Source organism: Myripristis murdjan, chromosome 23 (genome assembly GCF_902150065.1).
Source record: "Myripristis murdjan chromosome 23, fMyrMur1.1, whole genome shotgun sequence".
NCBI lineage: Eukaryota > Metazoa > Chordata > Actinopteri > Holocentriformes > Holocentridae > Myripristis > Myripristis murdjan.
In genome coordinates, this window is record NC_044002.1 from 16980379 (window position 1) to 16987139 (window position 6761).

The following is a 6761-nucleotide window of genomic DNA, read 5'->3' on the forward strand; positions in this document are numbered from 1 at the left end:
ATACAAGAAATTGCTGTACCTATTTGCTGTAATGGTGCAGCCAGGAAACAATGGCATCTTGGCTTTAAATACTTCCCTCAATATAAATGTACTTACTTAAGGGGAGATTTAAGGGGAGAGCTCAAGGGATTATTTAGCTATGAACACAGCCTAACCTGGTTATACTAAATTTAACCAAACTAAACTTAACCAAACCGTTTTAGTTATCTAAGCTTGATGCTCTCTAAGACCATACCAGTGATTCTGAATGTTTGGCCCATTTACTGCAATTTACCCATATTTTAGATCGCATCAAACCATTTTGCAAATCATGCAGGGGTGCTATAATACTCTGTGACTGTGTTTAACAAAGTAGTCACCATTCATAAACGACAGAGCTGATAACTGGCGGTGTAAAGCAAACGTTTCCCTGGGGACTATTTTCTGTTGAAGAAACCATTACACTCCACCCAATTTTAAGCCATCAAAACACAACAATGCTGCTGCTTTTAGGAAAATAAATGTCAATGTCTTGGTTATGGTGATGGAATAATAGCATGATGAAAGCTTGAAATCCCTGAATGTTAATGTTTATATCATAGTGGAATGAATGGAAACCGATAGCTGGATAAAAGGTAGGAAAAAATGATATTGAAGTTCTAAAATATGACTAAAAGATAAGCAGAAATGTAATGCTTACACAGTTTGTAGATGCTACTCTAAATGTGCAAAATCACTGGTATGGTCTTGTAAGGTATTTTTCTATCTTTAAGCATCAGTATAAGTTCAAGTAAAGAGTGTGTGTAACTTTTTGTAACATATCATACAACGGTTGGATGAGAATGCTAACAAGAATAACCAGCAGGACTGATAATAATAAGGGAAGATACTGAGAGGGGGACAGGAGAGAAGGAAAGGAGATCAGGAGGAGAAACCTGGGACAGGACTGTAGGAGGAGAAAATTTAGAGGGAAAAACCAGTGGGAATGAGGGGAATCAAGAGGAGGAAGGCAGTGGAAGTAGGAGAAAACAGAGTGAAAGCAGCAGGAGTAAAGGGAGAAGTGCTGGGAGGAGAGGAGCAGAGCAGCAGGTATGAGAGGAGAGGAGAAGCCGAGAGGAGCACAGCAGAGGAGAAGAGGAGCAGACTGAAACAGCAGGCATTAAAAGAGAAGAGGTGTGAAATTGAAACCAATAAATCCAGAACAGATTCCCAAGGCTGTGGGAGCCACAGCGGCCCGACACGTGGCCTCGCCAGCATTCTCCTTTGAATTTGAACTAAGCCTATTGTTCTGAACAGACCTGGGCTTGCTTAATGCCTGCTCCTGCTCTAAGCCAATTGGCCTGAAAACTTTAATGGGGTATACACAAACATTTCAATATGACACTATGTATTTTCTTGGGAAAAGAATAAACATAAACACCATTGCAATATGGCAGTTATTAAAAAGTCCCAAAGCTTGTATCTTGCAATTAATGATGAAATTTTGATCAGACTTTTAGCAATGGCAATGTATTTATCAGGTTTTTTTGTTTTTTTTGTTTGTTTTTCTTCTTTTTTGCCTCATTATCTACCCAAGAAACATAAATATGTTCAGTTTTTGTTAGGAGTTTGTTGGCTTTAATTTCCAATACTTGCCATTATACATTGAAAACTTTCCTTCTGTTCCCTACAAGCATGTATAACTAAACAAAATTATAAAGCATCTAGTAGGTTAACTTTTTTTCAATCAAGGACTTTAGCTTCCACTTTTCCTCTATTAATTTTAAAACTGCAATAATAACTACTCTCAGACTGTTAATCAATTCAGTATTATTTTTTCCCCCCCAAATTATAGACTTTGGACTAAAATGCGTCATATTGATGTAGCTACCCAACTCAACGTTTCTCAGCAGGGTGAGTCTTAAAGATTTCAATTACATTAATTTACACAGAGAATTCACCAAAGGAGAGTTTAACATAGGGAATAAAACCTTTCAGTTCTAGATGAAAATTGTGGTGTTATATAGCAGAGCGCATCACACTTAAAGAATAGCCGTATCACAGAAAGGCATCTGTTGTTAGAATAATATGTTAATGGAATTGCTTTATATCTTGACAATGTCGAGGATTTATTCTGGGGGCATGGTAAGTGGGAATGGTTTTTTCAGCTGCTTGAAAATGTCATCACTTTGCCAATGTCAGTTTTTCGATTTAAACCCTCTCAGATGATGTATGAATGCAGCGCAGCAACATGGCACACGCTAATTGACTGAGGCATATTGTGTGGATATTTTCTCCACTCGAGATGTTGAATACCAATCCCCAACTCCTCTCTCTACCCAGCTCCCCCCCACCCCCTTCTCCGCATAGTGTCAGCAAAGTATGGCACTAAGATTCTTATATAGAGTTTAGCTCCGCCAAATGTGCTTGTTAATATTCCCCATCTAGAGATCTCTTAAAAAATCTGATAAATGATGGCCGGGCCTGCCACTGACAGCGGGCTCTGGCCAGCATACATCAGAGTCCAAAGCCCCCCTGCCTGCTTTATAGAGGGCTATTAGAACCTGCTCCCAGGCAACAAACCATACATAGCAAATGTGCCTCTTTAGTAATATGATAATTTATAAAAGGGAGTCAGAGAGAGCAAATATTCTGCAGAATTCCCCCACATACTTTGTGCTTAATAGATGGCCTGTGTTATGCCTACTCGTCTCAGGATCGCACCAAATACGGGAACTCCTGAGGATGATGGAGTGAGGAGCAACCTCAGCCTGACAGGTTTTAATAACTAATGAAAATACTGGAGGGTAAATTTGTAAAGAAGGGATTTGGGAGCTTCAAGTGGAAAGAAGAAAAAAAAGGAAGGCAAAGGGAGAGAGAGGGAAGGAGAGAGGGAATCAAAAGGAGGAGAGATGGTGAAATAAGTTTGTGCTGATGGGTACCTATTGAACTTTGGCGAGGCAAAGGAATGTTAAAAAGCGAGCATTTCGCCATGATCCCAGCATGCATCATACTAGGAGCTGATTGATCAGCCCTGTTTGGGTTGAGATCCGTCGTGTTCCTTTCATATCGACACCAGTCTCTGTTTCTACGTCTCTGTTTCCTTCAGTGTCTTCCTCTCTCCCTCTGTTAACAAGGGTTCACAGCAGGCCGCCCGCTGTGCCTCATATCTGAATGAAAAAAGCCCGCAAGCTTTCAACATCAAACACTTGGAAAACACTGATTAGACTAAAGTACAATAAAGCCCTGGTAAGAACACACCTTCTGTCATCTGTGATGCCATACTTCATTCAGCAGAGGCTACTGTCAAAGAAACGAACGTGTGTGCATGTGTTTGAGTGCGTAAATGTGTGTAAGAATAAAATGCATGTGCAACCCTCTGTTTATTGTTGTGTGTATGTACACATGAAGGATGAATGCCGCTTGCTTAAGTATTGCGTGTGTGCAGAGATGAAACTGTGTGCTTTGACTTGTTTACTTTGTGCAACTGTTAACTTATCATCTGAAAAAATAAATAAATACTTAAAATAAACATTCATTGTTGTATTTCATTTTCCAAGCACTTTTTGCACATATTGAAGATGCACATCTTCCATATGTTTGTGACATTCATGGGAATAGGCTTTGAATGCTTCTCTTTTTTAAAAATGTTTTATAATTTTTAAAATTATTTTTCAAAAATATTCTCCCTCTGGAGTTGTGCATGTTTTGTGACAATTAAATTGCACATAGCACATTTTGCTGTTTTCAACTTCTGTCCAGTCAGTGGAATAATCCAAGAAGATATATGTTATGCTGGGAAGTTGGACCTTGAACCTTAGAGCAAGTTACTGACACGCAGAAGGCATAATATTTTACCTTTTCCTTTCGACTTTGTCTAAGATTTTGTCCTTTAAAATTATGACTGCTCTCCCATTTTGAGGTTGGCTTCATTGGGGAATTGTGGATTGAATATATTGCCCTCTTTGTTTCATGACTTATGACATACTGTCATCATTTCCCAAAGAGGATAATTCAAGGCATGAAAGGACAGACATATCTATTACCGAGAACACAGCGCAGGATGCATGTATCTTTTTTTATCAGGTGAGAACATGTGTGTATGTGAGGGTGGGGGTGGGGGTCCATGTTCTTTGCCATCCATTTCCCCCTGAGCTGGAACATCATCCTCTTCCACCATTAACAGACTCCAAGCCTGTGATGTAGCATCATCAAAACAGGATGTGAAGTCAGTGACGTGGGTGACTGCTTTTGCTCTAGAATTTACATGGCTTTCACGTAGGCAGATTTTTTGAGACAGTACATTTTACTTTTATTACACAGACAGACCTGCATATCTTAGGTAGGCATGTGAAGAAACCAGCTGACATAATCATAAGGCTGATTCATCCAAACTGTTCACAAACCAACTTGTAGCCTGAAAGGTCATAATGATCAAAGACTGATTTTTTTTTTTTCATCTCAATTTCATCTCAAAATCCCAGCGTCCTCAACCACCTCAGCTCCCTTGACAAAGATCCCAGTTTATTCCTTGCAACATCTGCAAGAGGGGTTTATATTTTCAACAAAAATGCTGTTTGAGCAGTAACTGCTGAGATGAATAACTCCATGATGAGTGTAGCTAGAAACGGCATGCCAAATTAGACAGTTGAAACCAGTGTAAGTCATCCATGGCTTAAAGGGGAATTCATCTGAATTTAAGAGTTCAAATATGTTGCACAGTTCACTTTTATAGCTTTCATCTGCCACTTCTCCCATTTGTAAGCATTTTGCTGAGGATGCATGATGGTGCAAATGTGAAGCAATTCATTGTAAGGAGCGTGGAGAATGTGTCCCCTCTTTGGAGTAATTTCAGTGCAATGTATTAAGGAAAGACCATGCAAAAACATTCCCATAACAGTAACTACTGCATATCTGTTTTCTGTAAAAAGAGCCATTTTGCTCTGTTTTCCTTCAGTGTGATTAATACTTCATTTGTATACCAGGATGCCAACACCTCTCAGACCATCATTTACTGGGAGAGAATGTACAGTAGAGCACAGGTAGTATACTTGCACAGGTGCAGTATGTGCACACACGTGCATGTAAGCATGTGTGTTTACTGTTGCACGTGCTTATTAAGAGGTTATGCAAAGTTCCTTTACATGCTGCCATTTCTCGATATTCTCCGAGCTGAGCTGCGCTGCTCCTGGGAGATGAGACAGACCCAGAAAGGCATTATCACCTTTCTGCCAAAGCATAGGAATTCAATGAATTATTTACCTTGCACCAGGCGGGCCCCTAGACAGCTCCGAGACTGAACAACACAGGAGGCAGTTAGGGAACCAGGGGGCCAGGGGCCAGCCGGGGAACCAGGGGAATTAGCGGGGATCCCAAGGTAACGAGCGGGGGGAAATTAAGTGTGAAAAAAACAGAAGGAAGGTGTAGGGTTCAGGCGAATGGATCACACATTCATGCACACATTTCTAGCATGGTTATGCGTGTGCTGCACATGTGCACAAAGGCACCTATCACGTGTTATACATAGATAAATTCACATAGGACGTCATGCATGTACAGGACGCTCACCTCAGATTCACACTCTTTTCCTGTCAGCGTACATTTTAAACACCCGTAAATAGGTGGCTAAGCATACACATAACAATAAGCATCTGCAAGAGTACACGTGCATACACACACATACACGCACACGCATACCCCAACTATCATCAATCTCAGGCTTCAGAGCCAGTCCCCCCTTGAGTCCATGGCTCTGTTTTTGGCTCTGTCTCCATGCAGGTAGGGGGTCTCCTGATACTCACCACTGGGCCAGCTCACTACACATTAATGCAACATACTCCCCCATTAAGAATCCTCCATGTGCTTCTGTTCCCACTCTTCAGCTCCATGTGCACCATATAGTCCATGTATAAAGCTGAATCCAATTTCGGTGAGTCGCCCTACACCGAAATTGTGAGGTAAATCGTGGTTCACGGCAGGATGACATTTTTCAATATCAAACAAGTTGTAGAGTACATGTTTGTGCCTGCTCTGTTTGCATTCAGATGCATCACAAGAAGGGGAGGTGTATTCTCTTCCACCGGAGTTCCAGGACCACACTCGATATCCCAGTGGGACTTTTTCGTGGCTTCTTTTTCTTCTACGCAGGGTTTACTCTGCTGGCCTATCTTCAAAGCTCTCACAGCCAAAACAAACACACAGAGTCCGTGAGGGGGTGCACAATTTCATATCAAAGCAAAATAGAGTGAGGCATGTGATAACCCATTTGGGTTTTCACCAAAAGTAGGTCCAAGACGTGTGTTTCAAGTCTCTCTTGAAAATAAGGTGACCTCTGTTTGTTCGCAATTGTGAGTGGCACCAATCAGCCCAGCAGCTTCAGAAGAAATCCACTCTTAGTTGTGAAAGCACAATCCAAGTGTTTATGAAAAAATGCTTGTAAAAGTTCACATTGCGCCTGACAAAACGTAACTCATTAAATATGTAACAAAAACATAATTCAAAAATTGACTCGTTCATCAAGCAACTAAATGCAGTGACAAGTCAAATAATTTACCGTCAACAGATCCACTAAACAAATGTCCATCACAATAATGAGAGGTACTCCCTTAAAAAGGACGTGTTTCACATTCAGTATCTGCCTTTGTAATTTAGGACACACATTCTTTATTTTCCCCCAACAGGACCATAAAAATATATGGTATTTTTACACTATATTACTTCTAAAAATGCCTAAACACTTTTCCATGGTGCTCAGTGCTGAAAAAATGAAAAGTATTGGCATTTCAAGTCACATCAACATGAGC